General features: G+C 40.7%; 1 protein-coding gene across 9 annotated transcripts in view; it reads left to right on the top strand.

Annotated features, from left to right (window-relative positions):
• The window catches only part of TENM1 (teneurin transmembrane protein 1), a 1,380,190-nt gene that overhangs the window by 738,130 nt on the left and 624,187 nt on the right, over positions 1-17,873 (top strand). The gene's annotated exons all lie outside the window — the stretch shown is intronic.

Raw genomic sequence — 17,873 nt, forward strand, 5'->3', positions numbered from 1 at the left:
ACAAGAAGCGTCACACAGTGGGAGCCTCCCATCATGGATGCAGAGCGGCCCGAGAACGAAGAAGGGAAGAAGACACCGCAGAGGAAGATGCCGGACGAGAACACCAGAGCAAGAAGCAGAAGATCGGAAGAAGAAGAAGATGGAGGAAGAAACTGAAGGAAGATAGAAGATAGAAAAAAGAAGATAAAAGAAAGAAGATAGAAGATGGAAAGAAGAAGCATTTAAATAAAGGAATTATCAAAAACTGTCTCTTGTCATTTTTAACATTTTTAACACTTTTTTTGTGAAATGGTAGGGGTACCCCCTTACCATTTCACACAGGGGGGCGGGATCTGGGGGTCCCCTTGTTAAAGGGGGCTTCCAGATTCCGATAAGCCCCCCACCCGCAGACCCCCACAACCACCGGGCAAGGGTTGTGGGGATGAGGCCCTTGTCCTCATCAACATGGGGACAAGGTGCTTTGGGGGGACCCCAAGCACCCTCCCAATGTTGAGGGCATGTGGCCTGGTATTGTTCAGGAGGGGGGGCACTCTCTCGTCCCCCCTCTTTTCCTGTGGCCTGCCAGGTTGCGTGCTCAGATAAGGGTCTGGTATGTATTTTGAGGGGGACCCCCACACCTTTTTTTAAAAAATTTTGGCGCAGGATTCCCCTTAATATCCATACTAGACCTGAAGGGCCTGGTATGGAATTTAGGGGGATCCCCACACAATTTTTTTTTTAAATTTTGGTTCAGGGTTCCCCTGTGGGGAAATCCCATACCGTTTTTATCAATGAACTTTTATGTGTATTGTCGGACCGACAATTCATATAGCCGCGAGTACTTTTAAATGACTTTTTTTCCTTTGAAATGTCATTTTGCTGTCAGACTGTTCTAAACACAGGAAACATGCGCCCCTTTACAGGCATACTATAGACACCCCCCAGGTACGAAATTTAAAGGAATATTACACTTTTATTGTTTCACTTTAAGCATTATTAAAATCACTGCTCCCAAAAAAATGGCCGTTTTTAAAACTTTTTTTTGCGTTGATCCATGTCCCCTGGGGCAGGACGCAGGTCCCCAAACATTTTTTATGACAATACCATGCATCTAAGCCTTTAAAATTAGCACTTTTGATTTCTCCCATAGACTTTTAATGGGTGTTCCGCGGCTTTCGAATTTGCTGCGAACACCCCAAAATGTACTCTGTTCGGCGAACTTGCGAACAGCCGATGTTCGAGTCGAACATGAGTTCGACTCGAACTCAAAGCTCATCCCTAATGATTACAATAGGGTAATTGTTGATAGAGGATTAAGTAAAAGAGGATAAAACTGAAGTTTGACATTGTAGTATACAGTATCCAGCTCATATAGTAACTTCAAGGACTGCAAAGAAAAGGTCTGTAGGAGAACCTCAAAATCTAAGTGTTTCATGAACACATTTACATAATTACACTTGCATCATCTGTTGATAATGAAGTTTTCCTACAGATCTTGCTATATCTCACCACAGGTTTAGTAGTTACAATATGTGTTGTATATAGTATATAGCAGAACATGAGATTTTAATCATTTTTGTTTGTATAGTACATTTGTTTGATGGTATATCACTATTGAAGTTTGTTTTGTGAATTTCTGGTCTGAGTATATGTACTGAATATGATTTATCGAGGAGCAATATTGCACAGTTATAGGAAATCATATTTTATGGAATACCATCCTGTTGTGATACAAAGTAGATCTAGATGTACAATATAGAGCATTATTTGACCTTCCTGTATCTAGGGGTCAATACCATACTGTGTCATACATGGATCAAAATTTATGCCAGTTCAGCAGGGACCGGCGATTCATCCCATGTACGGACAGGTTGATTGTACCCAAGTCGATCCAAGCACAACCAGCCTGTTGGAAGCGATCACTGCTGGTGGCTATAGCCACTAGCAGTAATTATTGTGTTCTGCTGGTCTGGAAGACTCCCAGAACCCCCCTGCTGTGTTGATGGGGGAATTGAGAGATTTTCTTTCCTTACTTCCATGGTGGAAGGACAGAAAATCCAGTCATCTGTGGGCTGCTTCAGAGTAGGTGGGTCATGTGTTTTCTGCATGTGTGGAGGTAGGTTCATAAACTACAGTTGGATTAATACTGGACTTTTATTGTATGTATCACGTATTGTTCTTTCATATGATAATGATTTGATTCACATCATAGCAGTTTTCTTTGAAGAAATGAACATTGAGATATAGTGATTTCTCTTTTTTTTTAAGTTATTTTCAAATTGTTTTGATTTTTGTAAGATAGCAGCTGTAAATTATAACGTTTACATTAAGAGCTTAGTGTATGTTTTGCTATTAAAGTGGCATTAAACTAAGAAACAAAAATGTATTATATTATCGATCCTTAGATGTGGTGGGTACATTCGTTTTCTTTTTTCGTTTTTTATCTTTGTTTTTCACCTGGTGATTTGGCCAATAACACAGGTCCTGTCTTGGGGTGCCTCTGCTCCGGATCCAACAAAGACACCTTTGGACGACAGCATTGTCATTCTATGGAGAGGGTAGTGTTAAGCCAGCCATAGATGATTCAAACCATGTAAGGGCAGGGTGATTGTACCCACGTTGATTGATCAAACAACTTGGGTGCAACTAGTCTGACAGATTTTACATTCCCCGCCCCACCCCCACCAGGAAAACACAATGGCTAGGCAGGAGGGATTCCCCCATTAACACTGACTGTGTTGATGGGGGAATCAAGTGATTTTCTTTCCTGCAACCTGTGGTCTCAGAAAAGAAAATCACTCCATCTATGGTCAGCCTTATGCCGTGTACACACAAAGGGACTTTTCAGCATCAAAGGTCCGACGGTCTTTCCGATGGACTTTCAACAGAGTTACGATGGACTTTCGAACAACTGGACTTGCCCACACATGAACGGACTAAAGTCCGGTCGAACGTCCGTTGGTTTGAACGTGATGACATACGAAGGGATTAGAATAAGGATGTTCATAGCCAGTAGCCAATAGCTGCCCTTGCATCCATCGGACTAGCATACAGATGAACGGATTTTTCTACCGGACTCGAGTCCGTCGGAAAGATTTGAAAGATGTTCTATATCTAAAGTCCTTCTGATTTTCGACAGAAAAAGTCGGCTGAAGGTCCGATGAAGCCCACACATGGTCGGATTGTCCGACGGATTTGTTCCATCGGACCAGTCCGGGGGAAAAGTCCAGTCATGTGTACACGGCTTTAGATGCACTAGCAGATTTAGACTTGACTAACAAATTAAAGATCAACTCAGGCAAACTCTTTTTAACCACCTTAATACTGGGCACTTACACCCCCTTCCTGCCCAGGCCATTTTCACCTTTCAGCGCTGTCACACTCCTGGGGTTTTTTTTTTCCTAAAAAAAAAAAAAAAGACCAAAAATTTTGAAAAAAAAAGTTTTTCTTAGTTTCTGTGAGTAAATTTTGTAAATAAGTAATTTTTCTCCTTCACTGATGGGCACTGACGAGGCAGCACTGATGGGCGCTGATGAGGCAGCACTGATGGGCGCTGATGAAGCAGCACTGATGGGTGCTGATGAGGCAGCACTGATGGGTGCTGATGAGGCAGCACTGATGGGTGCTGATGAGGCAGCACTGATGGGCGCTGATGAGGTGGCACTTATGAACACTGATGAGGCGGCACTTATGGGCACTGATCAGGTGGCACTTATGAGAAGGCATGAATATGCCACACTTATGGGCACTGATAGGTGGCATTGTTATGTGGCACTGATGAGCACTGATAGGCGGCACTGATGGGTGGCACTGGGAACAGATAGACGGCACTGGTGGGCACAGATAGGCGGCACTAGTGGGCACAGATAGGCAGCACAGATAGGCAGCAGGGATGGGCGGCACTGATGGGCATTGATGGGTGGCATTGATGGGCAACAGTGATGAGCATTGATGGGCAGCACTGATTGCTGGCACTTGTGGGCACTGATTGCTGGCACTTGTAGGCACAGATTGGTGCCAATTGTGGGCACTGATTGCTGGCAGTGGCATTGCTGGCATTGCTGCCACTGTTTGGCACTTAAGTGTAATCAGGGCACTGATGATCAGTGCCCTGATTACATCCCTACGTGTCCTCTGTGAGGAGATGCCACTGATCGGCTCTCCTCTCCTCAGACTCTGTCGGTGGGAGGCAAGGAGCGCCGATTACCGGCATCTCCATGTTTACATGTGGCCGACTGTGATTGGACACAGCCGATCACATGGTTAAAGAGCCATGGCTCTTTACACAGATCGGGGTCGCACCACGTCCTAGCAACATGGTGTGGCCGTGATCGCCGCGCTGCGTGCCCCGAGGGGGGCGCGCGAGAGTGGTCATTCTGGAGGGCTGTCATATGACGTTCACCCAGAATGAGAGCCGCGCTGCCCAGGCATCATTTGACGGCCGGTGGGTGGGAAGAGGTTAAGCAATTAGAGTAACTTTTTTTTTTCTTTCGGGATAAAGGTTTTATATAAATAAATAAAATCTGACCATTGTAAGCATCCCTGTCTGTCAGTGGTAAATGGTTTGTCTCAACCCTCTAAATACCCCTTTTGCTAGACAGTTTTGTCTGTTAAAGGAAGTTGAAAAATAACAGACTTAGTGGCAGGATCAAGAGGAAAAAAATAAAGGGAAAACTCATGCAGCCACTACATTTCAGGATTGGCAAGCTGCAATGTAATATATATATATTTTTTGTTATAGGGTTTAATACTACTTTAATAAATGCATCATACTTTAGTAGTAAAGACGGCACACCATGATCTTGAAACAAGCCCTCACAAAGGGTTGCCTAGAGGTTAAAGCCAGTAAGGGCAGTCACTTTCGGCCACATGTGTCTTAAATGAATAGTGCACATTTTCAGGTCTAAATTTGCAGATACTCTGTCTTTCCCAAGTTAAAAATGAATTACCCATGACTGATGGTTTTTATATTCTATTTTTTGTCCTTTCTTTCAGTGTTCTATCAATCCCATGTTAAAATGTTTTTTGAACATATAAAGAGCTTTTAAAATGCAGAATACAAATAATCTTTCCTATTGTTGATGGCCTGGTGTTAGTTATCCTGTTGAGAGAAAAATACAACCATTTGATAAATTAATTTCTGTATAACAATGAATTATATTGGTTTCTATATTGGTGACGAAAAGAAAAACTGATATCTGGCTTGCTAACTTTTGTACTTTGGAATTCTGTTGAAACTTATTGCCCACAAGTGAAACATTCTTCACCATGACTATGGAATCTTCCTATAGGCAGTTGGAAATGCCTGAGGCTTGGCCTGTGGGTTGGTAAGACCTTGCCATCTCTTGTCTTAACTCACAGTAACACACAAGCATGCTGCCTGCAATCTAATTTTGAAAGTAGATTTTAAGCTGTAATGTGCCACTGGGCATTCTGATCAGGAATTCTAGCCTAGGATAATATGTATTTTAAGTTCACATTTGTAGTCACAATGAATTAAATAAATTTAAAGCACAAATGGTGATCCCATTCATCTGTGGCTGAATTAGTATGCACTTCTGAGCATCTCATTACATTTAGCAAATCATATATTTCGGCTGATATTTCAGCACATCAGTCTTCTATTACAAATTGTATGCATATGATTTATTGTATGTATTTGGTTTCTTTATATCAGGATACTATAATTGCAACGATAAACTATGCTGCTTTTTACTCCTACCTTTCATTTTCACATTGAACCATTATGATAGCTACATAGCTACAACTTTTATTTCTTATCTGCTTGGAATGTCTTCTGAAGCTGAGCATGATCGCCTCCCTTTGGCGACTGGGCCGCAGGGCAGTATTCCAGCATGATAACGACCCCAGACACACCTCCAAGAGGACCACTGCCTTACTAAAGAAGCTGAGGGTAAAAGTGATGGACTGGCTAAGCATGTCTCCAGACCTAAAATGTATTGAGGATCCGTGGGGCATCCTCAAACAGAAGGTCTCTAACATCCACCAGCTCCAGGATGTCATCATGGAGGAGTGGAAGAGGACTCCAGTGACAACCTGTGAAGCTCTGGTGAACTCCATGCCCAAGAGGGTTAAGGCAGTGGTGGAAAATAATTGTGGCCACACAAAATATTGACACTTTGGGCCCAATTTGGACATTTTCACTTAGGGGTGTACTCACTATTATTGCCAGAAGTTTAGACATTAATGACTGTATGTTGAGTTATTTTGAGGGGACAGCAAATTTACACTGTTATACAAGCTGTAAACTCACTATTTTACATTGTAGCAAAGTGTCACTTCTTCAGTGTTGTCACATAAAAAGATATAATAAAATATTTACAAAAATGTGAGGGGTGTACTCACTTTTGTGAGATACTGTAGAAACAGAAAAGTGATGGCAGAAAAAGAACAAGTGATCCATCAAGGCTGTCTCGTTCTTGCTTTGTTTTATTTATTTATTTGTTTTTTATCTTTTTGAGTATAGATTGATGCATGTCCCAGATTGCAATCATTTCAAAAAAGACACTCCCAAATCTATTTCCTCTGTAGTTCTGGCTAACACATTACCTCCAAGATTGTACTCCATTAGAGGATTATTTTTCCTTATGTCCATTTAGATACTTTGAACTGCAATTTTAACTGCTTTAACAAATTTTCAGGCAATTCCAAATCATGTTTCATGTTACAAACACCTTCAGGAGTAATATTCCTATTGCAAACCTTTGTGTCATTAGCAACAAAATATATCTTGCCCACCAAACCTTTGGTTATCTCACTTAAAAATAAATTAAATGAAACATAACCAAGTACAGAGCCTTGTAGCACAAAACCATATTTACAAATACACTGTGATATCTATCCTTTAGCCAACTGCATTTGAACCACCCAATGTTTAAGTCCTACCTTGTAAAATATTTTTATGCGATCATTATGTATCAAATGCTTTGCTGAAATCAAAATTAGCTATGTCCACAGCACCATCCTGTTCCAAAAAATTAATCCTTTCACTGCCAGAGCTGTTTTTGCACACATGTTTAAAAACATTTAGGCCTGAAGACACAAAACCCACTAATATTATACATTTTCTGAAAGCAGACACCCTAGAGAATAAAATAGTGATATTTCCAATGTTTTATGCCACACAATATTACTGCAAAGGTCTAGGAAACACAAAATTTCAGTAAAAAACACACTACGGTGAATTTTAGGGCAAACAAATGCAATAAATTACCCATATTTTTTGATAAAATAAAAAAGACGAGGTTGCACTGAGTGCCAAGATGCCAAACCTTAAATTTTTGTGTGCCCGTGAAATGGCGTCAAACTTTTTTTACAGTATATGATTTTTGATCTGTTTTGTTTTAAAATCAAACGAAAGGCATTGGTGATTACTTGACATCAAATTTTCTCCTACTTCGACATCAGTCAATCCCCATTTGTCAGTAACATGTCTACAATTTGATCTCCTTTAATTTTTATTAACTGTTTTAGAGCAGTGACTTTCAATGCCCCCAACATGTTTCTGCTGCTGCTCGTAAGTACATTTTAAAAATTCGAGTTAATGTCTAGCATGTTGTCAAGTCGTCCACAAATAAACTCCCCCCATTGTCAATTGAGTTATCTTCTCAATCGTCGAGTAATCATAAACCTCAGATTGCCCAAGGGGTCTGCTTCTCTACAGCCAAAAGTGCCATGTATTTATTTGCCTCCTGCTGCTGAACAGATTCATTGCTGTAGTAAAAATGATCTGGGACAGATCAGAGCAATTCTGATTGGTCAGCACCGGCACAGAGCATTATTCTGATCTGTCCTGGAAGTGCTATAGAAAATAGAGGGAGAAGAGTGGGGGTTTCAAATCCCTGGACCGCTGCACCAGCTATGTGGGCACTGACAGCTCAACATCCATGGAAGACCATTGGGTGGGGGGTGGGGAGGGTGTAGGGTGTTGATTCACTTTTCCATTATTTCTGAAAAGGTGAACTAAAACTTTAAAATGATTGTAAAGGCCCCCCATCCCCCCTAAAACTTATCTTCGCCCAATCTCAATCCAGCAATGTGCATGAGAGAAGCATCTCTCCCAGGTCTCTTCCCCCTCATTGGCTGAGACAGCAGCGGCAGCCATTGGCTCCTACTGCTATCAATCACGGACAGTGAGCCAATGAGGCATGAGCGGGGCCGAGCTGCACTCCATGTGTGAATAGACACACAGAGCAGTGACTCAGGAGTAGGGATGAGCCCAATGTTCGGGTGTTTGCCTGTTCGCCGAACAGCGAACATTATGCGGTGTTCGCGGCAAATTCGAAAGCCGCGGAACACCATTAAAGTCTATGGGACACTAACATGAAAAACCAAAAGTGCTCATTTTAAAGGCTTATATGCAAGTTATTTTCATAAAAAGTGTTTGGGGACCCGGGTCCTGCCCCAGGGGACATGTACCAATGCAAAAAAAAGTTTTAAAGACTGACATTTTTTTGGGAGCAGTGATTTTAATAATGCTTAAAGTGAAACAATAAAAATGAAATATTCCTTTAAATATCGTGCCTGGGCGGTGTCTATAGTATGCCTGTAAAGTGGTGCAGTTTTTCCGTGTTTAGAAAAATACCACAGCAAAATGACATTTCTAAAGGAAAGCAAATGTCATTTAAAACTGATCGCAGCTGTAATGAATTGTTGGGTCTTGGCAATACAGATAAAACTCAATGAAAGAACTGGCATGGGTCCCCCCAGTCCATTACCAGGCCCTTTGGGTCTGGTATGAATATTAAGGGAAACCCAAACCAAATTTTTTTTAAAAATAGCGTGGGGGTCCCCCCAAAATCCATACCAGGCCCTTCAGGTCTGGTATTGATATTAAGGGGAACCCTGCACCAAATTAAAGAAATCCCCACAACCCTTGCCCGGTGGTTGTGGGGGTCTGCGGGCAGGGGGCTTATCAGAATCTGGAAGCCCCCTTTAACAAGGGGACCCCCAGCTCCCGCCCTCCCTATGTAAATTGGTAATGGGTACATTGTACCCCCACCAGTTCACAAAAAAAGTGTCAAAAATTGTTTAAAAAGACAGGAGATACTTTGGGACAAGTCCTTTATTAAAAAATAAAAAAATAAAAATGTCCACCGATGTCCATTCATCTTCTATAATGCCGCCTGCTTAACTTTGAGCTTGCTGGAACTTAGACCAAATGGAACTGGACTAAGTGGACCCCACCACTTGCTACTGTGGAACGACCTGGGAGGTCCTGGTTGGAGCACGCCCCGGAGCTTGAACGAACAGGTGGCATATCACAGTATATCAAGGAGAAGGTTCATCCACAGTCACCCACTCTTTGCCTACTACCCCTGCAGGGGTAACTACGTCTGGTGAGTGGGGACCCAGTGGGGGGCGCACCAAAAAGTCACACTACGTTCTGTGCACTGAAGTCACCTGTCATATGCAATATTGGACACTCTGGGATCACATTTTTGTTTTTCTCTTTATATATTTTTCACTTTCAGAAGAGGGACTTGGATTTTTATATATATTATATATATTTTTTATTGATTACACATTTATTTTTATGGTATAGGTGTGGACTTTATTTGCACCTTATTTACAGTGGTGTGTTTACTATTTATTTGTCACATTGTTTGTGTTACAACGAATTGAGATATCATATGGGTTATGGCTGGGTATATGGTTGGTTAATTAAGGGAGTATATGTGCCTCATTAGTAACAATCTGAGTTGGTATCCTCAGCCTTACTTAGATACACCTTAAGACATACTCACCTTATATATTTTATTTTTTACGTTTATTTTTATATTTATTTTTATTGTTATTCAGTTTTTGCTGATTTCAGTTATGATTTGATATACTTGTCACATGCCCACTTTGTTTATCACATTCACCAGTGGGGGTACGTACACATATACTTTGGTTTATAAGAAAGCTTTAGCTTAGTACCTGCACATTTTCTATAACTCTTTAGTTATTCATTTAGTGGTTCATAGGGTAGTGCCAATCACCCCATTTTTTATATTTATTCCTGTTAGTTCCTTTGGGAACCTAATGGGGGGGGCTGCAACCCACATTTATCCTAAGCGTGGAATTTATCATATATTTACCCTTTAAGTATATGTTGCTGGGAATAGGGGGATGAATGCAAATTTGCTGCTGGTGGATTCATGCAAACACAGGTTTATTTAAGCTGAACTTTTTTTTAGTTATTCATTTCTGGGTGTGCTATAATATCACAGACCTTATTCTGTAAGTACAAATGTTATGATGCTTTGCAAAATGCAGAAGAAAAATAAAGGTAAAGGTATATAATTTCTTATTAATGGTTGTTGATCACTGCATTTTGGATAACATCACTGAGCTTTCCAATGCTCTATTTAATAAACTCATGCATATTTCATATGATGATATAGACATTTTTAATTCGGTGCAGTAAAGAAACAGCACTATCTATGCATTTGTGCCCATGATATTATCAGTATTTTGAGGGGATGGGAGTGCTGTGTAATAAAAATGACCACATGTAAGGTTTACCAGTTTGCGTACTGCTGTGCAAAAATTTGGTGCACAGTTGCAACTATAACAGCCGCCTTTCCATTAGGGTAGAACCAATATGCTCCCCAGCAACCCAGAGAGAGATTAACATGTCATGTCCAATAGATTCAAGATGTGAAAAAGGTACAAAACTGATATGGAATGAAGGAGAGACAAGGGCTAGTAACTGGCTAAACACCAAGCATGCAGTGGTCTGGGCTGGCAAAAACAGAGTCCATATCCAAGCAAAGGTATGGGGAGGTGGCAATCAGTTGTGATTGTGCAATCCAGGCAAGAGGTCATGGTTGGCTGCAGTCAGACAGGAAGCAAGGGCCATGATAGATGGCAATCAGAGAGTGATCCATTATCCTGACAAGGAGTCAGCAGCAGGAGGATCCACAACAAGACCAGACATGGGTAGAGAGGCTGAAAGCAAAATGCTTTTACAAGCCCAGTGCTCAAATAGAGCACCACAGCACTGCAGCTAATCAGAGGAGAGAAGCCATACCTCCCAACATTTTGAGATGGGAATGAGGGACACCTACTTGCAAACGTATGTAGGCATAGGACACGCCCCCCTGACACACCCCCTTAACGGAGAATTAACCAAAAAAGGTTAATTAAATCCTAAAGGACTTTTTTTACCACTCCTATTCCTTCATATTGGCTTTTAAATTTACAAATGCAGCAATTTAGAAATTGGATTAAAGGTTTAGCATTGGGAAACAATTTTGAAAGTTAAAAAGTGCATTTTAGATACAACTATATGGATCAGACCAAAATGAGGGACAAATGAGGGGCAAATAAGGACAGAGGGTCATTGCTCCAAATCAGGGACAGTCCCTCCAAATCATGGACAGTTGGGAGCTATGGAGAAGCATAACTCATAACCGATAGTGTGAGGCCATTGGGCCAATGAGTAAGCTGAAGGGTAAGCAGATGGAGCCGATACACCCAGTGTGGTAAAGCCACCAGCCAATGCAAGCAGTAGGCCATTGCTACCAAAGCCATGATTGTTGCCCAGCAACAGTTGATGCGCCAGAGTGACTGAACAGCAGCTGCGGGGAGGGAGGCAGAAGGAGTGGCTGCATTTTTTAACTGAATGAATGCTTTGCAGAAAGTAGTAATTTCTAAGATTTGGAAATCATATGTTATAGTACTGCATACCATTTACAGCAGATTATTTTCGATAGATGAATATTCTCTGCTTAGGACACAAATAGAGTAACAAATTCATCTGTAACTTATGGAGACACTTGTAATGGCTAAACTGCATTAATCAGTTCAGAGCTGGCAAATCCGTACTTTTACATTACATTTAATGTATTTCAATTTACTATTTAGTGTGTGTAATTTTGCAGTAGTTTCATTACCTAAACGGCCATCATTAAAGCTGCAAAGGTTATTTTCATAATAGTGGGTTTAGGATAACAAGTGAGGTTATAATACAGAAGCTAAAACATAGGTTTTAGTGATAATATCTCTCAGTGATCAATGGCTCTTGTATAAAATTTCATGCAGCCTGAACATTTACTACATGGTATTGTGCTGAGAAAAAAGACACCTATGAATTGCTTGAGGACTTTTCATACATTTTAGAATTCCTGCATTGTTCTGGGTATGCCAAGTACTGTCAAAGTGAGAAATCTTAATTATCTGTCAACAGTCTGTCAACAGTCAAACCCAAATATCAGTCAACCAAAAGGCCCACTCAGGAGGCGTGTGCAAGACAAGTTAAAATATGGTTGTGATGCTCGGCTTGGAACTTTGCATGTGCAGTTCCAGTCCGGAGGCGGCCAGGACCATCAGAGTGCCTTATACAGTGTTTGGGCATTGCTGGAGGGGGCGGGGTCTGGCAGAGGCATTGGCTGAGTGTGTCATGCAATGTCATGTTGCAAGGGAGCCAAGCGGAGCGGCCGGAACCTCATGTGCGGGTCTGTGGGGCAGCAGCAAGGCAAGCAGGGAGCGGGACTGTCAGTGCTGTTTGGACTGAAGGGACCAACTAGACTGGAGAGACACTGTCACTGTGACTACAGAGGGGATGTGTTGTGTCGGTGAGGTGTTATCATCATCTGTGTTGCTGCACACTGCTGTCAGTGTCACTGTATGAGATAATTTCATGTGTGTGTGCCTAATCACTCTAATATATTGCCATTCTGAGTTCTGTTGCTGGGCCACTTACTATATTGAAAATAAGAAATATGTTTTTGCCTTTATAGCTACCATTTCCACATATTATTATTGCAACTTTGTAACTTTTGGAAGTGACAGACTGTGCCAGTAAATTTAGGGTTTTGTGTCAGTACATGTCAATTTGGTAGGTTGGCAACACGGCCCTGGGGTTGAAACAAGGGGGGATATATGCAGCCGAGTGTCTCAATGGGAGCATGAAAAAGTCCTGTTTGAGGTTTACACATCTTTACACGCTCCTCTCCTCCACTTTTAGAGACCTCTGATTCTATGTCCAGTTCATGTTGTGCACCCATCCCTTATGGCAATTTAAACTCACCTGGGTCACACAGTCAGTACTCTTGAGCCTAGGAAGCAAAAAGTTGTGTCTGTGAGAGCTGCAAGGTTGGTGAAAGCTATAAAACTGCATATGTGGATACTGACAAGCATGTAGCTTGCTCAGCCTGTTAGTTAGGATGTGAATTTGTGTAGTTAGTGCCGGGACACAGCTAGGATTTAATTTTTGAGATTTTGCCCTATTTTAGTACTTTATTTTTTCCTTAGTTTATTTTGTGGAACTCTGTACAGCACCTGTAAATAGATTTGTAAATAGCACCAATAATCACAATACTGTTTTGTCACTACATCACTGGATTAGTATCTGTGCCTGAAAGTGTGCTCACCCCAGGGAGCTTTATACGTGCTACCTCTCCCCATCTCACAACAGTATATGTGTTACCCGTGTTAGATTTATGATTATTTTAATCATATTTCCATTTATATTATATTATGTTATGTTGTAGCCCTGATGAGGAAGGAGTTTCTTCTGACCCCAAAAACACACTGGCTGTTTGGTGCAAAAAAATTAATTAATTTGGACTCTTTCATTATTTGGTCTGGTGCCCCTTCCATTGGCGCATCGAGGCCTCTATGCATAGTATGCTGCTAACTCTAGTGTATGAGAACCTCTATGTTGGAGCATTTATAGCAATTGATACATTAATGGCATTCTTTATATGCCTGGAGGCAGCCCATTCCTCTGTAAAGGTGCAGGGACATTTTAGAAACCCAGCAGAGCACAGAGGCAGCTGAAGGAGTCCAGCATTCCCCTATGCTGATTTTAGCAAGCCAAACAAAAATGGCAACTGCCCCAATTTATAATTAGCTTTTGAGAGGGTACCTTGCAAAGTATGGTGGCAAGGCCTTTACCCCTTGTAAGACATCTTATCTCCAATGTTGAAGGGACAAAGGCTTCATTTATGTCAACCTGTCCCTCAAAATGTGTGTGGGGGTCTGTGGGGGGGGGGGCTTATTGGTATCTGGAAGCCACCTTTAGAATAAAGGGGCCCGTGGATATCCAGTACCCCCACGTGAAAAAATATGGGGTACAAAGTACCACTTGCTACTCATTCAACAAAAAATGAATATAATACACACACAGTGAAAAAGTATTTTGTTAGAAAGAAAACAAAACAATGTCCCCTTATGTAAATGCAATGTAATTCATGTCATACAACAATGTAGATCCACATCAATCACAACTGAGATCATCTAACAGAGTGACAAGCTGCTCAATGATCTTCGCATGCTGCTACTCCCATCTCAATATACAGATACCCATCCAGCCTATGTATGTAAATAAAAAAGGGCTGGAGATACTAAGTGAACCATTAACCAGTTCCCGCCTGCCCGCAGTACATTTATGTGACCCACAATTTGTTTAGTGTGCCATTCAGGCTCGATCACCATGTGGAGTAGTGTGGGTGATACTGAAACTACTGCAGGAGTGCCAGCATGTGATGGAGCCTGTCCCAGCTCCTGTAGTCACTGTCTCTGTCATGACTAAGCTCCGGGGGCCGGAGTGAAATGCTTTGGGAGCATGGCCTGGTGGGAGCCCTGGCTGAGGTTGTCACTCTCATACCACCATAGGACTCCATGTATGTGTGGCGCCAGGGATCTTTCCTCTCCTCCTTCCAGTTCATTTATGTGGGTGGGCAGCACGGGCAGGCTGAATCATGTACATGTATGTCATCAGCCGGACACAGTGGATTGCGGCTCCTGGTATCCGGCCGCTCAAAGCTATGCGATCACATGATCACAATGAATGAATAACATTCAGAACATTTCAAAACATTGTTGTCACACTGATTATCACTGTAACAGCAATCAAAAAAAATCCTAATCAACAGTTATGGTGACACTGAACTACTCTAATAAAAGTATGTAAAAAAATAGCAAAAAATGTAATGAAGAAAAAGTTTAAAAATTGAATAAAAAATTATTTAAAACTGTCACCAGTCAGTATCCCTGATCACCACCATACCAGTCATATGAATGTTATTTTATTTCTTAATTTTCAAAAGGATTGTGACAAAAAAAAAACCTCACCATGCCTCTTACTAAATATCTCAGACTGTTTACTTTCTAAAAAGTGGTCATTTGGGGGATATTTGTATTGTCCTGGCCTTAATAAATGAGATAGGCCCTCAGTACATCAGGATCGATCAATTTTCCAAAAAAAAAAAAATATATATATATATATATATATATATATATATATATATATATATATATATATATATATGTAATTATTATTACATTTGTGTACAGTGGCTTAAGTAAGGGTGGTCCTGTTTTTTGCATGTTGTAATTAGAACAAAGAAAAAAAAATGTGTGTACAGTGTTGTGTGACTAAGTAATTGCCAGTTAAAGTAGCACAGTGCAAAGTGGTTAACCAAATAAAGATCCCTGGACAGTCTGACCAATTAGCTGGTTTGTTTACAAACAGAAGCCAAATAAGGATCTGTCATTTACCAGTGCTAGTGCTACGACTATTAAATCACAGATCCCCTGAACTTTTAAAGTGCATAGTTTAGCCTCCTCAAGTTTATGTGCAGGTTTAAGGTAATCTCAAGCACATTGTTTAAAAAAAACTTGTGTATTTTTATTGCCCCCATTATGCCACATTAAAAGACCCCCACCCTGCTAAACAGCGTTTTTTTTTTCATTGGTACATGTCCCCCATGTAGTGTCCACCTAATAAATCTTATTTAATAAATCCTGCAAAATTGCCTTAAAAATGACAGAAAAAAATACAAGATTTGGCTCCCATAGATTTTATTGGGGTTTGGAGATAAATTTAAACTTCTTGCTTGATTCATTACCTGTCCAGCTCCTCATACCTTGGCCAGTTTACTTATTGTTATTAATTATGTAACGTGGCTGTGAACAAATTGAATGTACTGTATGCTGCTTTTCATAATATACCCATGCATTTTTCATTGTATTCCATATCTCCCATCCATTTTTTTTTTATTTTTATCTCCCATCCATTTCAAGGGACACATTGATAGTTATGTACAGTAAATATCCATTTAATGACACTTTACCTCTTCTGTGCACACTTTTTGTTTGATATTCATGTAGCTAATCAAAGTTTAAAAAAAAAAAGCTATAAAAATGATTGCTCACAATTAATTATAGTATTCCTATACTTTTAGTTATGTCAGCATTACTCTACTTTACTCATGCTCCTTCTGAAACCCAGCAAGCTTCACAGCTCTCGATCAATAATGCACATGTAAGACTTTCCCATTAAGAAACAAAAATCCAATAAATTTGCTTTTTAAAGCTGGATGGTGGATTAAATGTATGTGTTATTTGGCATCTCATTAACCTTAGTGCATTTACAGGATAGTGGATAGCAAAAAGCCACTAGACTGGAGGACTCTATACCTACATTAAGTGACTTGTGACTCCTTTCTAAAGAAATAACATGCTGGACACACAGTTTTTCTATATGCAGCTATGTATCAGAAAAACTTTTTTCTATATTTGTCTTAATTTCTTTTATAGAAATGATGGGGCTCAGGTAGGTTAATGTACACAGGTTGACATGTTTTGCGGGGTCACCTGCTTACTAAGGGCCTCTTGACCTCAAATTTGTTCAAATATATATAAAACAAGGCTGTAAGGACATACTTGAATCTACACACTTTGTGAACTGTGACACGGTGGGTTTTGTCTATCTATTAACTGCTTGCCGACCAGCGCACGACGATGTACGTCGGCACAATGACACGGCTGTGCAAATGGGCGTACCTGCACGTCCCCTTTAAGACGGGGCTTAGTGGGCGCGCACGCGCCTGCCGCATACTCCGTGAGTGTGCCAGTGGGTCCCGCGGACTCGATGTCTGCCGGGGGCCCGCGATCGTGACACAGAGTGGCAGAACGGGGAGATGCCTATGTAAACAAGGAATTTCCCTGTTCTGCCTAGCAACATGACAGGGATCTACTGCTCCGGGTCATCGGGAACAGTGATCTCTGTCATGTTGTAGTGAGCCCATCCCCCCACAGTTAGAATCACTCCCTAGGACACACTTAACCTCTTGATCTCCCCCTAGTGTTTAACCCCTTCCCTGCCAGTGACATTTATACAGTAATCAGTGCATTTTTATAGCACTGATCGCTGTATAAATGTCACTGGTCCCAAAATAGTGTCAAAAGTGTCGGATGTGTCCGCTGCAATGTCGCAGTAACAATAAAAATTGCAGATTGCCGCCATTAGTAATAAAAAAAAAATAATAATAAAACTGCCATAAATCTATCCCCTATTTTGTACACGCTATAACTTTTGCGCAAACCAATCAATATACGCTTATTGCGATTTTTTTTAACAAAAATATGTAGAAGAATACATATCTTCCTAAATTGAGAAAGAAATGTATTTTTATATATTTTTTGAGGATATTTATTTAAAAAATATTGCTACTTTTTTTCAAAATTGTCACTCTTTTTTTGTTTAGCGCAAAAAATAAAAACCGCAGAGGTGATCAAATACCATGAAAAGAAAGCTCTATTTGTGGAAAAAAAAGGACGACAATTTTGTTTGGGTGCAACGTTGCACAACAGCACAATTGTCAGTTAAAGCGACGCAGTGCCGTACCGAAAAAAAAATGCTCTGATCAGGAAGGGGTAAATTCTTCCAGGGTTGAAGTGATTAACATGTGGACATGGAATTAATTACGTAGGCAAAACTAAATGTAATTTTTGGAGGCAAATTAAGGATCATTTATCAGACATTCGATGTGGCATCCTAAACAGTCTGGTAGCTAGACATTTCACTTCTCAACCTCGATACAAATTTGATTCACTCCAGTTTAACGCACTTGCAAAATAACATCAGGAAGGGGACT

Source organism: Aquarana catesbeiana, linkage group LG09 (genome assembly GCF_042186555.1).
Source record: "Aquarana catesbeiana isolate 2022-GZ linkage group LG09, ASM4218655v1, whole genome shotgun sequence".
NCBI classification, from domain to species: domain Eukaryota; kingdom Metazoa; phylum Chordata; class Amphibia; order Anura; family Ranidae; genus Aquarana; species Aquarana catesbeiana.